At 52.0% G+C, this 18457-nt stretch overlaps 1 protein-coding gene across 7 annotated transcripts in view; it reads right to left on the bottom strand.

Moving 5' to 3' along the window:
• The window catches only part of GATAD2A (GATA zinc finger domain containing 2A), a 59703-nt gene extending 45189 nt beyond the window's left edge, over nt 1-14514 (bottom strand). For 3 of the 7 annotated variants that reach the window (XM_032203517.1, XM_032203516.1, XM_032203508.1), the window contains exon 1: nt 14456-14514. The gene's annotated coding sequence lies outside the window, so the exon portion shown is untranslated. Of the gene's footprint in view, nt 1-618; nt 637-2011; nt 2057-2237; nt 2300-14455 lie in introns of those variants that run through there. The other 4 variants (XM_032203518.1, XM_032203510.1, XM_032203509.1 and 1 more) reach the window with 4 other exon arrangements.
• Between the last annotated feature and the right edge of the window lie 3943 nt (nt 14515-18457).

Here is an 18457-nt window from a genome sequence, read left to right on the forward strand (position 1 = left end):
CCTTCCCAACGTAACCCACCGGGGTGGGTTTTCCCTTTGAATGCAGAACTTGGTCTCCTTTTCACACCACCACAGAACCAGAGCATGCTAATTGGTAATATTTGGTCTTTTTCCCAAGAAAAGTTAGAAGAACATCAGCCCGGTGCATACAGGTGTCAGCTCTTACAGCCAGAAAGTCGCGTGCCAAGCCGCGCAGCCCTCCCGATTTTCGAGACCACGCAGCAAGGGAGGGGGAAGAAAAAATAAGAGCAGCTCCCTCAGCCCTGAAACTAGCTTATTTTGTGATCCTGCCTCAGATACTTCACCGCAGAGCCTCGTTGCTGTCAGGATATCACCCCCCTTTCTCGTCCAGGGCTCCACAATCCAGACAGGCAGCGAGGAGCAGCGGAGCGTGGCGCAGGGGGTGCGTCGTTCCGTGCGTGTCACAGCCCCTCGCACTGTGAGGTGGCACCGGGGCCCGGCGGCACCAGCAGGTGTCACTGCGATGTCACCTCCACTGCCACCCCACCGCTCCCTACCTGTCTTTTGGGCTTTTACGGGACCAGCCCAAGAGGCAGGCCCAGGAGGCCACCGCGTGATTTAGGTAGACGAGGCAACCAACAGCGCCCGGTTTCTTACTTTCTCGTCCCGTTTCCAGCCTCCGGTCCTCTACCTCTGCTAACCGAGCATCCTTTAGGGTCCTGCCGCGTCCTGCCCAGGCCTCCCTTGGCTCCAGACCCGGTCAGTAGCCGGTCCAGGAGAGCAGCGGGATCCCTGCCTCCTCCTGCCGACGCGCGGCTGCCTGCAGCCTGCCAGCATGTCTGTGATTCCCAACGGCCCCTCTCCGTTTTTCACTTCCTGTGTAACACTCTCTGCTAGCAGCTCGCCTGCCTCCACTTCCAGCTGCCTTCGCAGCCAGATGAGGGAGAAACATGAAAGCCAGAGGCACCTGCGAAGGAAGCCGGGGATGAGAATTTCGGGCCATTTGCCCGCCGACCGGTCGGCGTCGCACCCGGGAGGCTCGGTGCTGGAGGGGAAAGGAGGGTCCTGAATGAACCCAGGAGAGCGAGGGGCTGCCCGAGGAGCCAAGCGAAAGTAAAACCCCAAGCACCCGAAGGGGCTGAAATCAAATCCCCAGCAGGAGTCGGCGCATCCCAACTCCCGTTCAGGAGGCACCGGTGATGCCGAATCTCCGGAGCCTCCTGCTGCTTCCACACATGGGGGGGACTCAAGCCGGGACCCCCGGGACCCCCTCATCAACCGGGGGCACAGCCTGTCCCGTGGAGGGGGGGGTGAACCGGGGCTGGTGGTGGAGGGTCCCTGGGGGCTCGGCGTGTCCCCCAGCCCCACGGGCGGTGACCCCACGGGTGGGGAGCGGTGGCGGAGGCCGGGTGTGGTGCACCTTGAGGCGGGGACGGACTCTTATTGTGACACGGCCGGTGCCATGGGGGGGGTGGGGTGGGGGGGGGGGGCTGCCCGGGGCGGCCGCTTGGTGCAGGGCCCCCGGGGGCCGGGAGGAGGAGGAGGAGGAGGAGGAGGAGGAAGGGGAGGGGGGGGTGGGGGGGGGAAAGCGGTGGGGTAGGGATAGGGGGAGGGGGGGTAAAAGGGGGTGCGGGGGGGGGGGGGCTGGCAGCCAGCACCCCGCCCCGGGGGTACGGGGGGAGGAGGAGGAGGAGGAGGAGGAGGAGGAAGAGGAAGCAGGCACGGCGGAAAGCCCGGAGCAACTTTCCGCACCGAAAACCTCGCAGCTGCCGAACAAAAGCCGGCGCCGAGCCCCGGGACGACCGGGACCGAGACCGGGCCCCCCTCCCCAACCCCCCCTTTCCCCCCTTCCCCCCCCACCCCCTCCCCCTCGGGACTTTGCACTCCCCGAGCGCTGCCCTCACACCCTGAGGTTTGAGGGTTGGGGGGGGGGTTCCCAAATCACTCCGGTGCCCGCCCCCCTCTCCCCACAGCTCCCTCCCCCCCCCAAAAAAATAATCCACCCCCACCACCCCCCCCCGGCCACCAAAGTTTGGGGCTGGCAACTCACTCTCACGCCGCCTCGCATCCGGCCGCCCCCGCTCCTCCTCCTCCTCCTCCTCCCCGTGCTCTGCTCGCCGGCCCCCGAATTTATTATTATTATTATTATTAATTATTATTATTAATTTTTTCTCCCCTTCGACCGGTGTCTCCCCCCCTTACACACACACACACACCCCCACCCCCCCCCCGACCCGGCAGCGGCTTTCCCCTTTGCCCACTACTGCGCTGCTCACACATGGAGTCGCGGCGTCACCCGGCGGAGCATGCGCGGGGCAGGGCCCGTCCTGGGCCGTGGGGACGGGCCGGGGCCGGAGCAGGAGCAGGAGCAGCAGTGGGAGCAGTAGAAGCAGTGGGAGCAGTAGGAGCAGTGGCAGCAGTGGCAGGAGCAGCAGCAGCAGCAGCCGCGCGGGGGCCCGGCGCCGCTTCCGGGCAATGGTGGAGCAAGGTTTGTGACCCGGGGCACCATTGGCCGGAGGGGTCGCGGCGCTTTGGAAGCCGCCCGGGGATTGGCTGAAGAGCGGGCGGGGGGCGCCGCAGCGGGGCGCGCCGAGGAGCCCCCGGGGCCACGTGGAGGGAGCGGAGGAGCCCCAAGGGCGGGGGGGGGGGCGGAGGGGGCACCCCCGCTAAGCAGCGATCCCACTGGGGACAGCGGGGTCCCACCGGGGATAGGGCACCAGCAGGGCATTGCTCTCCCCCCGGGCATTGCTCCCCACCGGGGTTTTCGTCTCCCCCACCGGGGTTTTGCTCTAACCCCCCCCCAGGCATTGCTCCCCCCTCCGGTATCTAGAAACTTAGAAACTCAAAAGCTCGTGTTTTTTTTTTCCGCAAACAGCCCCAAAACAGAGCGTGTAGGAGATGCGGAGCGAAGCCCGGGGTGCCCAGGTCAGGGCAGAGCTACCGGCAGCTCCGTGCTCATAGGAAACTTCTTGGAGGGGGGGGTCCTGAAGCTGTGTTCAGCAGATCTCAAGCCTAGCACGTAAACCGATGGCCAAATGAACGGGAGAAAAACGGAACAGTTCATATAACTGACCCCACCGAGACGCTGGCGACCCCCCTGAGACGCAGTTTGGGCCCACCGGCTCTCCAGCTGGCTACCAATTTCCTCGTGTCCTCGCCACATGCTGCTCCCTCCCTGCCTTTTGCTCACCCGGTGTCACCCTCAGGGTGCCATCGGTACGGCCAGGGCAGCCTTAGCAAGGCACCCAACTTTCAGAGCTCGCCTAGCTCCCCACGGACAGTTTCTGTACCAGACTAACACCACCAAGCCTTAATATCTCCCATTTTCCATGTTTCAGGACACGGGGTATCACCTGGACAGGGTCTGTTGGCTCCTGTCACCAGCCTGAGCGCATCGCGTTGCCTATGCCCCCCAAATCTCAGGCTGATCGTTCTCAGCAGGGCCATACCCCGTGCTCTGGGGTCCTCCTTTCTCTAAAAAGATGAAGCTTCTGGCTCTGCAGTCACGTTTCTGCCACGTTTTCTGAAACCTAGCTGAAGCATGAATTTAGAAACGGGAGGGATGCCGCAGAGAGCTGGGGAGGAGGTTGCCCCATAAGCACTTTTCTGCCAGACCTTGTGTGCGATGCTCCCCGCCAACGCGTTTCCAAGTGTGATGCTGATTGAAAGTGATTTGGAAGCAGAATAATTGGTAAAGTTCTTTAGAATTGTGATGACTTAATTCTGAGGCTGAAAATTAGTTTGTAGGTCCTGTGAAAAGACGGGGAGCCTGCTCAGTGGGTTACAACCACTTGTTTATACCCTGCACCCGAGCACAGAGGATTTCAGACAGCGACGGTCTCACGGTCAGCACATCACCTGAAATTTGGCCAACTTCTTTTTGTTTTACATAAAAAATGCCGGAGTGGTGAGGCCCCCACGGCCTTACCCCTTAGCTGCTCCAGGTCAGGTAACCCTCACCCTAGGAAACCAACCCAACCACCGAGTCCTTCAAACACGACGCACAGAAACGCCACCACAGGCCGAAGAGCACCTCGCCTTACGCTTTTCTTTCATCCCCTTACTTAAAACATCAAAGCAAGCGATTATTTAGGAAATATTTGAGGAGTGGATTAAGAGGAGCTGTTGATCTTTTTTCATTTCGGTAAAGACCTCCTTCTCCTGGGGGGCCCCGTTGCTGGGGGACGGCACCGCTGCAGCATCCCGAGGGACTCGTAACGAAGTCACCTGGAAGGTGCAGCAGTGTTGTAATTACTTAACAAAGACGCGAGCTGCTGCTCTTTCAGTGAGAAACGAGTGCAGCAACTTGCTGGCTCTGTCAGCGAGAGAAATGCCGCTGCCACAGAGCTGTGCGTTCCTAGAAGTGCCTGCGTACGGTGAAGCAACTCTGCAACAGAAATGCATGCAGGTGAAGTAACTGCAACACGCTTGTGTAAGCGGCTGAAGTGAGACTAATCCTAACGTGCTTTGGGGAGGCAAGTTCTGTGAAACCTTAAATTAAGGAAAAAAATAATTAATCTACCTGTGTCTGTTTGACTTTAAAAAGTTTGGAGTTCAAAAGTTCTGTAAATGCGTATCTTGGGTTTAGAAAAAAATAAAGCTGATGCTGCTTGGGTCCAAACAACCCAAAGCAGACACCTGAAAGGGCCGTTAAGGTGCTTTGCCTCTGGGTTAAACAGATCACCTCAACATCTTTGCCAGGTAGAGTAAGAGAGTGTTGGTGAAACACGATTAGAGCAGCCCCCTCCTACCTAAAATAGCACCTAAAACCTTCACGACTCAGTGTCAGCGCTCCTCTAAGCCAAACATGCTCCTTTTGGGGGCTCTGAGCGAAATACCTGGGCGCCACGCACCGCCGAGGGACGCTTTCATTGAAATAGGCAACATCAGACTATTAACATTATTGGATTTTAATCTAAATTAAGTGCTGCGTTCAAATTAAAATCCAATAGTTCAGGAGCCGTTTAAGCAAACCAACAGCTCCGCTTTGGCCGAGCTGCTCCGTGTCGGATGCTGCAGGGTCCCGGCAGCGCCGCAGCGGCGTTACCTCAGCGCTCCTCGCCTGGGCCTTGATTACACGCAGGCAATTAAGTGTCAGGCAGAGAGGGTATGGTCAGGTGGGAGAAGGAGAGCTGGGAAGTCGGTCGGCGTGCCCTGGGCGTGTCGTTACGGTGACGCTGCCGGCGGAGGCAGCAGCTGCGCCGCGGCCATGCCTCTCCCCAGGGCCTGCAGCCCGCGGTGGGAGCGGTGCCTGCGGGCCTGGCTAGGGGCACCTCGGTTACTTCCATCCTTTCTAACAGTTATTGCCCAAATTTCAGCATGGAGAGAACCCAGCAGGACCCGCCGCATCTCGCTAGCACTTGGTTTTCACTTAGGAACGTGGCATGAGCCCAGGGACTGGCACTGCTATCGATTCTGGTAGCCAAAACTGACGTTACGTAGCCCAGACTCTGCGTTAACTCCGAACACCTCATCAAGAGAGCAAAACTTGGCTGGAGCCATGAAGTCCAACGTGAAGTTGGTCTTGCAAAGGTATTTCCCTCACTCCAGATGCAAAGTCCATAGGTGTTATCAGGGATAAAATATTCCATCCTTCCTACTTCATCCTTCCTGTACACTCTACTGCCACACCTCATTAAAATACCACCCAACGTAACATACACCAGGAAGTTAATTTTGTTGCAACAAGAGCAGAATTTGGTACTGGGATGTGACCAGAAAAAAAGCAAGATGTAAAATTTGTGCCAAATTCACAAATATCCCAGAAGGAAGGCTGAGATTAGGCCTTTTCTCAGAAAATTCAAGATACCGCGCATCGGAATTACAGGTCAAAGAAGAAAAGGAAGTAAAACCCGAGCCAGATTTGGAAGACTTGGTCATCTTCCTGCAACCAGCAGCAGATGCAAGAGGCACGGGAACATGCTAATGTTGGCACACAGAACAGGCTGAGCAGGTCCTGAAGCTCGGCAGCCGATATGTGCTTTACTTAGGGCAGGGAACATCACCGGATGGTCCAGAGGATCACGAAGGCAGGAGCACAGATAGCTCCGAACAACGCTTCATATCAGCAGCTCCATCTGTTAGGCTCACCTGGTTTCCATCGTACACCAGGGGCTGTATAGGGGGGGTGTTGCCCTGGTGTCTGATCCTAGGATGACAGACTGCAATCTTTCTTTTTTTAAAAAAAAAGCCAGCCTCAGGACCTTGTAGAGAATGTATTTTTTGCAGGCTAGGAGTTTGAAATTAAGAGATTATATATTTAATTATTTAAAGGGAAGAAAGAATAGACCTGTAATCGTGCTACGACGGTGCTAGAAATTACAGGAATACAATTTTAAGATGGCTTATGCTAAGAATGAAAGGAATTCCATAGATTTGGGACCAAGAGACCTTCCTTTACTTATTTTCTGCTGAAACTGTGTTCCTGCAAGCACAAGTTGCAGCCACCACCAGCTGCTCAAGCCAGAATTTCTGGAAAGTAGTTCAGGAATATGATAGGAAGTAAAGGGGTGTTTTTTGACAAGAAGAATCTGCCCTTCGGTCCCTATATGAGCCGTACCGTGGGGTCTGTCGGCCCATCTCCCACCCGCGGGTTTTCTTAAAAGTTTTCTTAAAGGTTTTCTGCAGCAAAGCAGGACGCGAGATTGGAAAGGGCCAAAATTGCACCATCTAAGCGCTGAGGTGAATAACCCCAAAGAGAAATGAAAATTAAGCTTTCTGAACTGAAAAAAAAAAAAAAAAAAAAAAAAAAAAGATCAGTAAGTTATTCAGGAAATGGGGAAAGCAGCAGATATATGCAAATACTGCCGGGCCAGAGATGGTGCTTTCAGCGTGATACGATCTGACCCTGTCCCTAATAAGCACTTTTATGGCTGGAAGGGGATATATTAGGAGCTCTGCTCCAATTCAGCAAGCGCTTCATGGACTATCGATTTTGCTCAGAAGTGGGAGAGCACAAAGTTCAGCCGGCATTGCTTTTTTTGAAAGATCTGCCAAAAGACCATCTTCCAGCTCCCCAAACTGGTCCTCCGCAGCCCGGCGCAGATCGCTTCGGTTAGGCTCGTGACCTGCAGCTCCGGACACAAACGTTTTCGCTGGCAAACAGTGAGTCAGAGCCACAGAGCCATTCTGGCGAGGGATGGCTGTAAACAAGCACCTCTCGCTTGTTTACTGATCGCCGTCACGTGGCTCATCAGAACTTGACCCTGATTAGGAGAAGAATTAACTAGTTGGAGAGAACTCTGACGAGGTCCTATATGGCTCAGATCCCGGCTGCCCCGGTCCCACGGGAAGCAGGACCCCACAGCCTGCTCTGCACCAGCGGGACTGCTGCTCGCCGGCTTTCCCTGCTAAATGAAACTCAGGGGCTGTGCCACAGTCCACATCTGCAATCAGGTGATTTTATCGTCATCTGCTGATTTCCTCTCCTCTTGCACACGTTGCTTTTGCCTCCTCTGACTCTCCGGGGCACTCTCTGAGTGCAACGGGACCGCTGGGCTACTTATAAAGTAATTTTAGGTATGAATTGCCTCCTTTCGGAGCATGATAATGAACACTTTCAGTTGTGTACAACTTTTTTTGTTGACTCCTTATTCAAAAATATTTAAATTACTAATTCACACTGGTATCAATATCTGTATACACTGAAACCCTGGACAGGGAAAGCAGAAGAGAGCTGATATTAATATGTTGTTACTGGCAAGTGCTCTTAGAATTAAAACATGTAAGACCTTTCCTCCAGCATGGAGAGAGTCTGGTCCTTCTCGGATTTTGGTCTTTACCACCCTCCAAATTAGAGGTAATTGAGGAAATATAACTATGACCTCGATAACTAATAGCTTTTACCAGTTCTAGTAGAGAACTGTGTTCTCGAAGCTCTATTTGTAGCTATCCCATTTCCTAGAAAAGCAGCTTTTATCCTTGAGGGGACCAATCGGGCTGACTGGAGTGCTTGTGCTGAAGTGGTTAATTTCTTGAGAAGATAAGGAACAGATCTACAGCTGTACAGTACTGTAAATGCCACGCTCAAAACTTTGCTCTCACCCTTCCTCTGACACACTCGAGGCGTTCCTGCACAGGGCTGCGACAGTTTTCAGGAACTGCACCAAAGATGCTCCTGATCTGAGCTCGAAAGCCAGCCTGTGCTGCTCAGCTGAGCTATAAATTTGCAAGGTATCAACTTAAAAAATGGTTCAAAAGGATTTTTCAGCAGGATTTGTGTTTATCCACTAAAGCATCTTGGAAGCTGCAGGTTTGGGGTTGTCGTTGTTAACAAAGCATCACTCGTTGTTAACCAGATTTGAACAAACTCCGCAGTCATTGCTGGCCACTCGGTACACGGGGCACAGAAAAACCCGATTCAGGACGGATTCGATTTTACAATGCAGACCCTACAAATTAAGGGTTTCAGAGCACACAGGGAACGCTTCTCCCAAGGCCAGTGGGTTTGTAGTTGCAGCATGAGGAACTCCACCTAAATTCCACAGATGGATTTGAGCAATTCCCAGCAGTTATTCTCTCAGTCCAGCATCAGACCAGATTCCTCACGGAGATTAACACCAGCACGAGCAGGTATCTGGCTGCATGGGTGCCGTGACACCGACACTTCTCTGTGGTTTAACAGACGAGTACTGCCCAAAGATCCTTACGGTTGGGGCAACTGAGAAATAAAGAGCTGGCAGAAAGCATTCTTAATTCTAAGTCCTGCCTAGGCAAGGCTTTTTTCCAGTGATACAGTTCTGATGGAAGGGGATACAAAGTCCTCTTACTCCAGATTTCTTCCAAGTATGCAGTGATTGCAACAAAAGGTAGATAAAGAGCAAAAATTAGGAACTTTGAGCAAAACATCTTCAGAATACTGCCCCTTCTATAAAGCAGGCATTTGCTTTAGGGCTGCAAAAGGGAGGGCTCGTTTTTTCCTGGCTTCTCAGGGGACCCAGCCCGGGATCAGCATTGCACCGAGACCTGCACTGCATGCAAAGCCACCTGTGCCATCCCGCTACAAAATCACTGCCTTGATTATAATTAACTTGATTAAAATTTGTAGCACGTCAAGGCCAAACAAGCAAGTTGGCTGAGCCTCTCAACTTTCTTGTAACCTTTCAGAGGTGAACAGAGGTTTGACAGTTCAACCTGCTGTTGGTTTGCTAGAACTCGTGGTAATTTTTTTAAGATGAATGCTCTGAGCCCTTTGTTACCTGTTGCTGCCAAGGACTCGATGTGTATTTGCAAGGTGCCAGCACAGCCTCACCATCCAGTTATGTCACAGGCAATCACGGGCACACTGATGTAAAGCCAAAGTCTAAGAAAGCCTCGCGAGGTTTTGCTGATCTCCATCAAGGTGACTGGATAGTTATCAGAGTAGGAAAACCTCTCTATTTTCAGAAGGATTATCCGAGTCTTACACCATGTTTACTGTAAGCATTTATTAACATTGTTCCTTCTGCTAATAAGATGTTTATTATCAGCGTGTAAAAAATGCCAGTCTTCTCCCCTAACTCCCTGCTAATTCCCTCTCTTCCCCCAACAGAACTGTACCAGGTCAGTTCCATAACCTGCTTTCCTGCTGAAAAGCAAGGCTTAGAAATTAGATTCATTTCTAAATTTAGGATTGATGGGATCAGCCATTGCTGGTCTTTTTTTTTTTTTTTTTTTTTTCAGGTAGATTTCAAGGCAAAGGGATTCATAAAGCATCTCCTGTTCCCAGGGCTTGCTTAGAGTTTACCAAGTCCTCACCCAGGAATGTCAGCGTGCTCCTTTGCCCTGCTCGCTGTGCCCACCCTCACAGAAGCTAACGTGCTGCTTGAGTTGGAAGGGTAAAACCAGGGGATTCTTCCAACGGACTCTCACGGTGTAAGAGCGCGCCACAAATTCCACCCAGTTTCCCCCAGCTTTGTGTCAGAGCAGAGAGGCTGCTCAGTGGGAACAGGAGGAGTTCAGAAAGCAGAGAACACTTGGCTGTGTCAATGGGTTTTGGTGAGCTGTCTTCCGAGCTGAAATTTGTCCTGGACAACAAAGCCAGGTACTGAGAAGAGACCGAGGGGGAGACCCCTCGCAGCCATCACAAAATCCTACTGGTTACGTGCCATTCCCAGTGCTTTGCCAAGAGGTGGCTTGGGAAAAATCGCATCTATTTCACCCAAACCTGCAGCTCCCTCTGCTCCCCTGTGGGGAGGAAGCTTCTCCTCCACCACCTCCTCACCCAGCCTTGCCTGGGACCTGCAGGGGTGCCTGCAATTGAGGAGGAGAGGGACTGCCACTGAGCCGCATCCCATGGTTTCAGTGCTCTGACGAGTCATTTACTTGTTTAATAACTGCAGAAAAGGACAGCCCAGTTCTTATCATCAGGCTCTCTAGAGATTTGACATCCTTGGCATTGTATCCTAAGAGGAAGGAAATTTCTCACTTCCCTAGCTATTTCAGTTATATAAATCAGTTGTTGAGGGAGAGTTTAACTGCTCTGCGCAGGGGAACCAAGGCAACTACACATGGGCTCCCCACGGGCCAGGGAGATGCTGTCTATAAATTCAGAATACAATGTTTATAATGTATCAGTAATTACATGCGAGTACATTGGGAACAAATGGGAAAGCTACTAGCTAGAAAAAAGCAGCAACTTGATTTTCTACCGGCAGTCATGCCCTGAGTCTGTCAGAAAACGTCCCCAGCATGGTGGGTTGGGGTCTGTCACCAAACACTGACCACAACCTCTCACGTTCTCCATCCTCCTTGGAACTCCCTCGTCAGCTGGGTTCAGTGGCAGAAAATTAAAGAACTAATACGAGGCTATTAATAAGGGCTGGTGGGTTAGAAGATAAAGAGTTTTCTGGCAAAGAGAAAGTTGCTACGGGCTGCAGAAAGAAGAGTAAAAAGATGGATAAACCCTGAAAATAGCTCTGGTAGCTCCATGAGCATAAAGCCACTGGTTTACAATGGAGGCAACCCAAGAGCAAATGCAGCAGGTATTCCAATATTCCAGCTTGTTACTAACACCCTCATTATTCACTTTAGCAAGGACTGGGTCTGAGCTAAGCAACAGGATCTAGTGTGAGTAGACTGCTGGACGATGAAACTCTGGCAAAGAGGGGGCAACTCGCACGTGGCAAGTGTGTCCGAGTATCTGCTTCCAGGGAAATGCCATCTTCCAGGTGAGAACCCTTCACAGCTAGCATGATTTGCTTATTTTGCAAATCTAGAGACCTATTTGATTAAAAGTAACGACTCAAGTGAACAGGCAGGGAGGATTCTGTCCTGCAATGGGAACTCTTGTCCTTCTCTGAATGCCAGCTTTGGAGCTCTCTCTTCTAACCCTGCTGAAGAGTACTCCTAGAGGAGTACGCTCTCCTGGGCTTAAGATGGGTCAACAGCCTTGGTTGGTGTGATTTATGTTGCTTAGGTAAAAATACAACATCCTTTATGCTGTGACCCCTGGCATCTGAAGACTCAGATGCTCAACAGCCAGCCTACCTGTGCGCACACGGTACAAATGCCTTCAGTTTTCAAACCTGGGCAAGAAACAGCACTGGTCAGGTTTCCAAAAACACGCACACCACCTTGCTCTGCAGAAAAGGGAGTTAGTCAGCAAAGGGGTATTCTTTAGGGTGTCTTCCCTCATTGTTCTTTGGCTGCAACGTCCACTGATATTTTTGGTTGCAGACCAAAGTTGTGAAATTGGGTGCTCTGAGTCAGCCCAGAAACGCAGATGAGATTGAAGCCTGGCGTTCTGCGAGGAATGGAGGACACGACCGACAAGCTGGACCAGGGAAATATTTTTCATACATCTTCTCAAAGTGCTTTTTCTCTTAGCAAGAGAGCCACAGAGATATTTCACACTACAGTGGTAGCCCACGGACACTGCTCAGTTCCTCAAGGGGACATGTGCACGCCAGGGGATGTGAGCAGGCCGGGAGTTTTGAAACGTGGGCATTTTTAATTCAATTTGTATGATTTTAACCCAGCTTGTATGGGCCTCAGCATTACAAAAGATTCGAATCCTCCTCCCACAGTGCTGGGCTCCTACAGGGAAACGTGTGAGGGTTGTCTCCTGTTCCCTCGGGAGTGCTCACAGAGATGTGGCTGTGACCCGCTGAGTAAAGTCACCACTGTTTTTAATTCCCTACCTGCCTTTGGGAAACTGCGACAACGCACGAGCCAGTTTCTCCAGGCTCAGCGGGCTCCTTAAATTCAAGCTGAAGATATTAGGGCCACAAGCAGGCAATCTCTCTCTCTCTGGTCCAAACAGCTGAACTCTATTGAGACGAGAGACATTCAGTTAAAGCTTAATCTAGTAATGACTTTGTATTCTTTTTGCTGCAATAAGGAGGTTAACATTCTATGGGGCTGCCTCTCGTGCACAATCCTTGAAGCACTCAGCCTGTTATGAGGGAAACCGGATAATTAACTTGGGATGAAAGCGCGTTCCCATTCTTGAAGTAGCTTTCAGAAGTTACTATGTTCGTGTGCTTTTCTTTTCAAACAAAAGTTGGGGTTTTTTGTAGTCCCCAACTCATTGCTTATAGACAAGTTTCTTCCTGCAAGACCCTCTGGAATTGCTCACGGCAACAGGAAATTAGGATGTTTAAAACGAAGCCAACTGGGAGCCATGAAATAGCCTGCGGCATTTCGCTTGCTGCAGAGAGCAGCCCCTTGGACAGCGGGACATAGGGACCACTGGCACACAGACGTAATTTCAGTTCTGCTCGCGTGGTAACATCATCTGTTTTACTCCCTGGGAGATTTAGCCACTGTTTGAACAGCGTGTGCGCTCAGGTTTGTATAACACGTGTCATTAAACTCTTGAAAAAGTCTTCAGAAAAGAAGAAATCATCTGTGCCACTCAGGCTGAGAGGAGAAGCTCCATCCACAAGAAGCCTGCCTGCTACAAAACCGTGTTTTCTTCCTTAAAACTTTGTGCTTGGGACAGCCATGAGAAACGCTGCAGCACTCTGCATGATTTTCTTTGCACTTACTAGTGCTTCACATTGCACTAGTTCAAACAAATAGCACCAATTTCTAAGCTGATTAGTCACTACGTTTCAGGGTCCTTCTCAAATTAGAGCAGAGAGAAAAGCTTTTTCATGCCTTAAACTTTTTTTCTTGTTTGGGATATGCTGCTAAAACGCTCTGAAGAGTCAGAATTTGTGAAGTTAGACACTTCTCAGCACTTAAACTCACAATTCTTTTACCTACAGCAACTGCCAGCGCACGCAGCTCCTATGCACGCTCCTTCTTCTCTCTCTAGCTTTTCACCACGCTTATCACAAAGACAGAAAAAAAGTGGCGAAAGGGATAGAAAATTAATAACGGATTAGATTTTTTTTTCAAAAAGCCACCTATAGAGCTTCTGTGAAACATGGCAGATCGCTGGGGGTGAGGAGAAGGTGGTAGACCACAGACAGGATATAACTTTATTTTGAATCGAGCTCGTCTCGCGTACAAACTAAATCCCCCCCCCCCCCCCCAAAAAAAAAAAAAAAAGAAGTCGTACAGAGATGAAACGCTGCCAGAAAAAGAAAGTAATTGAGTTCCCGAGGCGAGCGCGACGCCGCGGCGAGGAGCACACGGAACCTCCGCGCATCCCCAAAGCCGGGCAGAAGTCCTCGGCTTTGGCACCGGCCCCACCAACCACCTCCATCTTAAGTCCTGTCGCGAATCCAACCCATCTGGCACCCTCCAGCAAGCAAATGCTGTTTTTTTTTTTTTGTTGTTGTTGTTTGATTTTTTTTTCCTTTTTCTTTTTTTTTTTTTGTTTTTTGTTCCTCCCCGGCAGGTCCCCTCCGGGGGCCACCTCCTCGCCCCGCTCCCCCCCTCAGGGGGGCACCCAACCTTTTGGGGTTTCTCCCCCCCCCCCCCCCCAGCTCTGTCCTGTCCCGTCCTGGGGTGCCACTTTGCTCCTGAGGGGGGGGGCTCCGGGGCACCTCACCCCCCCTCCAGGTCCTCGCCCTCTTCTCCCTTCCCCTGCTGTCCCTTCCCCTCCCCGCCGGCCCTGCCCTTCCCCTCCTCCCCCCCCCCGTGGCCCCGCTCCTGCCCCCTATGGGGGGGGGGTGGGGGTGTTCCAGGAGCTGCCCCCCCCCTCCCCTTTTTGCCCTCCCCCCCTGACCACCGGGCAGCTCCCCAGCCGCTCTCCTCCCCTCCCCCTCTCCACACTTTAATTATTATTAATTTTTTTTTAATTTCCCCTCCCCCACCCCCACCCCGGGGCCAATCCCCCAGAGGCCTCCGGGCCCTCCCCTCCCCCCTCAACCCCCGGGGGGGGGCCTTCAACCTCCCCCCCCCCTTTCCCCTCCCCCCTTTCCCCCCCCCACACCCCCTCAGGGCCCTCCCCTCCCCCTCCTCTCCCCTCCCCTCCCCCCTCAGCCCCCGGGGTCCCCTCGGGGCGCCCCCCCCCGCCTTTTATCGCCCCCCCCCCGGGCCCCTTTTCCTCGCTGTCCCCGTGCCGTTGAAGGGGGGGGGGGTGTGGGGAGGGGGGCAGGGGGGGGGTCCCGCTGTCACTCACTCTCCTCAGCCCCCTCGGAGCCGCCTCCTCCTCCTCAGCGGGGCCCGGGCCGGACTGGGGCCGTGGGGGGAGGGGAGGCGGCTCCCTCAGGTGGCCACTGACAGGAGGAGGGAGGGAGGGAGGGACGGAGGAGGGGGCTGCGCGCGCAGGGAGACCCCGCCTCGCTCCCTCCCTCCTCCTCCCTCACCCCCCTCCCTCCTCCTCTTCCTCCTCCTCCTCCTCCTCCTCCTCCCTCACCGCCTCCCCCCCTCAGGCAGCGCGGGACTCCTGTGGCGGCCGCCTTTTCCCGCCCACCCGCCGGTTGCTAGGCAGATTTGGGCCAAGCTCCGCTGGCCCCGCCCCCGGCTCCGTGGAGTGGGCGGTGGTTTGTTGTGTTTTTTTTTTTTTTTTTTTTCCCCTTCACTCCTCGCCCAATAAAAAGCCGCCCTCCTGCCCCCGCCGGCCAATCGGTAGTTAGAGCTCTCTTTAGGCCCGCCCCCCTTCCCGCTCTAAGCTGTGAGGAAAAGAGGCGGGGCGGCGCGCTGATGGGCAAGCCGCTGGGCCAACCGGCTTCACGCGGCGCGAGGCGGGGGGGGTGAGGCGAGCCAATGAGAGCGGAGGGGGCGGGGCCGGGCCGTGAGGCGCGGGGCTGACCGCCCCCGGGGAGCGGGGCCGCCTGAGGGCCGGGCGGTCCGCGGGGAGGGGAGGGGCCGCGGCCGCCCTTATCCGCCCGCGCAGGCCGGGCTGGGGCCGCGGATAGGGGCGGCGGTGACTCAGCCCCGTTTCCTTCCCCTCATCTAGGGCAGGGGTGCTCCGGCGTTTCCCCGTCGCCGCCGCACCTCCGGCGGAAAGCTGAGGAACCCCCGCGGCTCTCCTCAGAGGGGCGTTAATTAGGTTAATTACCCCCCCCCCCCCCCCCCCCCCCCACACACACACACCCGTTAACCCCTCGGGACCTGCTACTCGGTGCTGCCGCTTCGAGAAAGGGAGAATAAAGTCTCGGGTGAAGCAAGGTTAGAAGCGGGAGGGGGACGGGGGGGGGAGGGATAAAGCACGGTTCCCGTCACGTTTTTCGTAATTCCAGCACCGTTTTTCCAGCGGGTGTTTTCCACAAGCAGCTGAGGCAGTTGGCAGGGCGGGATGCGTCTTTCCACGAGGTTATTTAGGCGCTGGTTTCAAAAGGGTAAAAAAAGAAATAACGCTTATTTATTTTCATTCATAATCTGTACGTTTAATAAGCACAGGTCAGTGTGCTTCCCTTTGCTGAAGCGGGGAAGTGAAAGCAGAAGGCGAGCAATCAAGGCTTTTACAAGAAAAGAGCAGAACCTGAACGAGAATCCACATCTCATCGCCCAGTACCTTCTCCTGGAGCATATCCTGTATTCATGGTAGGAAAATTCCAACGTACTCAGCTTTTTCGAGCTGTTTTCCACTCTGGAGATCCACAATTTGTGTTAACTTTGTGTTCAATATCCTTTCTAAAATCCTGACTACAATTTTCGTTAGAAAGTGCCTTCCCCCACCCTTTACCACCCCCTTTCGTTACACACGGTGAAAGGGTTAACAGCAGAGCTCACAACCAGTTCTTGCTCTGGCTGATGACTTACAAAGCACCAACAGCTCCTGGCTTCACCTCAGGCCATTCAAAACTTCGTGGTGAAGCACTGAGGCTGGGATCCCTCTGAAGGGATGCTTTAATCCACCAGTACCACACAGATGTGTATCTCCATTTCCCTCCCTGTGTCACCAGCAGAGTTTTAGGGCAGGTCTAGCACAAGATTCTATCACCCAGCAGCTGGGTGAAGTTATTTGCAGAAACCTGTCAATATTTTTTTTTCCCCAAGGCTGTCACTTGGGTTAAAATTTTCACAAAGAGAGTAACTTGTTGGAACAAAACCTACTCTTGCATCTAGGATGAAATTAAGGCACTAGTTTAGCAGCTCAGATAATGTTTTGGAGATGGTACACGGTAAGTTCTAAAATTTTTAGTTTCTTCAAAGCTTCACTTGCAGACAAATCAGTTCAGCATCTTCTTTCTTTTAAATTTAAGTTCTAAATGTCAAAGTACCTGCCAGAAACATTTAAATTTTGGAAAAAAGAGACAAACCAATCTTCCTGTAAACCAGATCCTATCTGTGAAGATCAAGCATAGCCAGTATCCTTCCTGAATGCAGTGAGAAATACTTCTGTCCTACAACTAAATTAAAAAAAAATAATCCCAGGCATTGAACGAATCCAGAGCAGCCTTGTTTTACCCTAGACATGTGCCAGGGCTCCAGCAGCAGTCCCTAAAGCACGCTCCTCGCCACCCTCAGCCCCTTCTCCAGCACTGCTGAGGCGAGGAGTCGGGCGGACGATCCCAGTCAGGAAATTCTGGTTCTCCTTCCAGGGCAGGAGCCCTCGCCCACGGCACAGGCATGCCAGCTGCGGGCCCCGTGGCTCCCTGCCCGCCACCTCCCCAGGTAGCCTGCTCCTCGTGCACCGACGAGCACACACGGCCTCCTGCCCTCCACACAAAACGCATCCTTCGTAGGCAGGGCTGCCGGCTGATTAACTTAAGGAATTAGTGTTCTACAAGCTGCTAGAAGAAGTAAAATTAAACTTTATTTAAAAATTCTTCTAATATAGAAAACGAGAGGAAACAAAGGCAAAAACGAATGCCCCTGGTTCCATCCCATTACACGAGTTACTGTATTTACAGCTTGGGAAAGGAGCACTGGCAGAAGGTACACATCCTGCTACTTATGGAGAACTACAAACACTTAACAATACATTGTACAAACCCGACATAACATTTAAAAGTTCACTGCAGGAAACAATTAAATACACTTGCTAAGACAGACAGTAGAAGAGCACAGACAGGTGTTATTTCATCCTGATTTCTCCAAGTGTTCTGCACAGCCTAAACTACCGGCTGGGCTTCCTCTTGCTCAGCAGTTCTCACCCCTGTGGCCAGAACTGCCGTACACTAAGGAAACAGGTTCATTCGGCATGATTTGGAGAGGTCAGTAAAGTAAAATGGGACATCACAGTACCCTTTCAATCATAATTTGACTTTCTGGCAAATTGGAAAACTGAGAAAAATCAAAGTGGTGGAGCAACACGGAATAAGTTGTACCCCCATGTGTCTATAGGCAGCGTCACAACTTAAGGCCCTAATATTTTGTCAAGTTCTGCTCACGGTGTCACTGAGTGCACGTATGGGATGACAGGAGATGAAGTCTTTTTTTTTTTTCCTTTTCGTTTTTAAATCCCCCAACCCCCAAACTGATCCAATTTCCTATGTACATGGGCCTTTCTGATGGTCATGCTGTAGGAAATGAAACACAACAGGCAAACACTGTTCTTCAGACTGCATTCTCTATACATACATAAGTTTTTACACTATCTACAAAACAGTGATTAGATGCTTCTGTTTTAAGTTCTCGCTACTCATTTAAAAATACTAGAGAAAAAACTGTACAGTTTGCTAAATTACATCTTTAGAAGAATAATTTTTTTTAGAAGTTCATAAAAGACTTCATGTTTGTTTTCATAGAGAATGATCGGACAAGAAAGATTAGAAATATGTTGTTCAAATCAAGTTAGACAGACCAAGCACTTAACAGAACATTGTAAACTGTAAACTTCTAGTTTTCTGTTCAACTTTACATACGCATTCAAAAATTAGGAAGAACTTCAGTTATGAGGTCCTTGTTTAAATCTCTGCTACATACAAAAGATACTGAAAAGCAAAAACTATTAAATAATTTAATATACAAGTGTAGTTAAAAAGCACTGTACATTGTAACAAATGTACATTGAATTTCAGAGATAGAAAATCACCAAGTTATTTTCAAATTTACATGATTTTTGAAGTTCTGTGACGGGAAGAGGACTTTGGAGGTGGAGCTGAGTTCTGAGCTCCGCAGGGCTGTGGGTCAATGCCTCGGCTCAGCCCGAGGCGCCACTCTGCACGTAAGGAAAGCCCAGGTGAAGCTGGCTCCTCACACACCGGGAAAGCCCAGGTTCTTCTTCCTGACA

This window comes from Aythya fuligula, chromosome 26 (genome assembly GCF_009819795.1).
Source record: "Aythya fuligula isolate bAytFul2 chromosome 26, bAytFul2.pri, whole genome shotgun sequence".
In the NCBI taxonomy this organism is placed as follows: Eukaryota; Metazoa; Chordata; class Aves; order Anseriformes; family Anatidae; genus Aythya; species Aythya fuligula.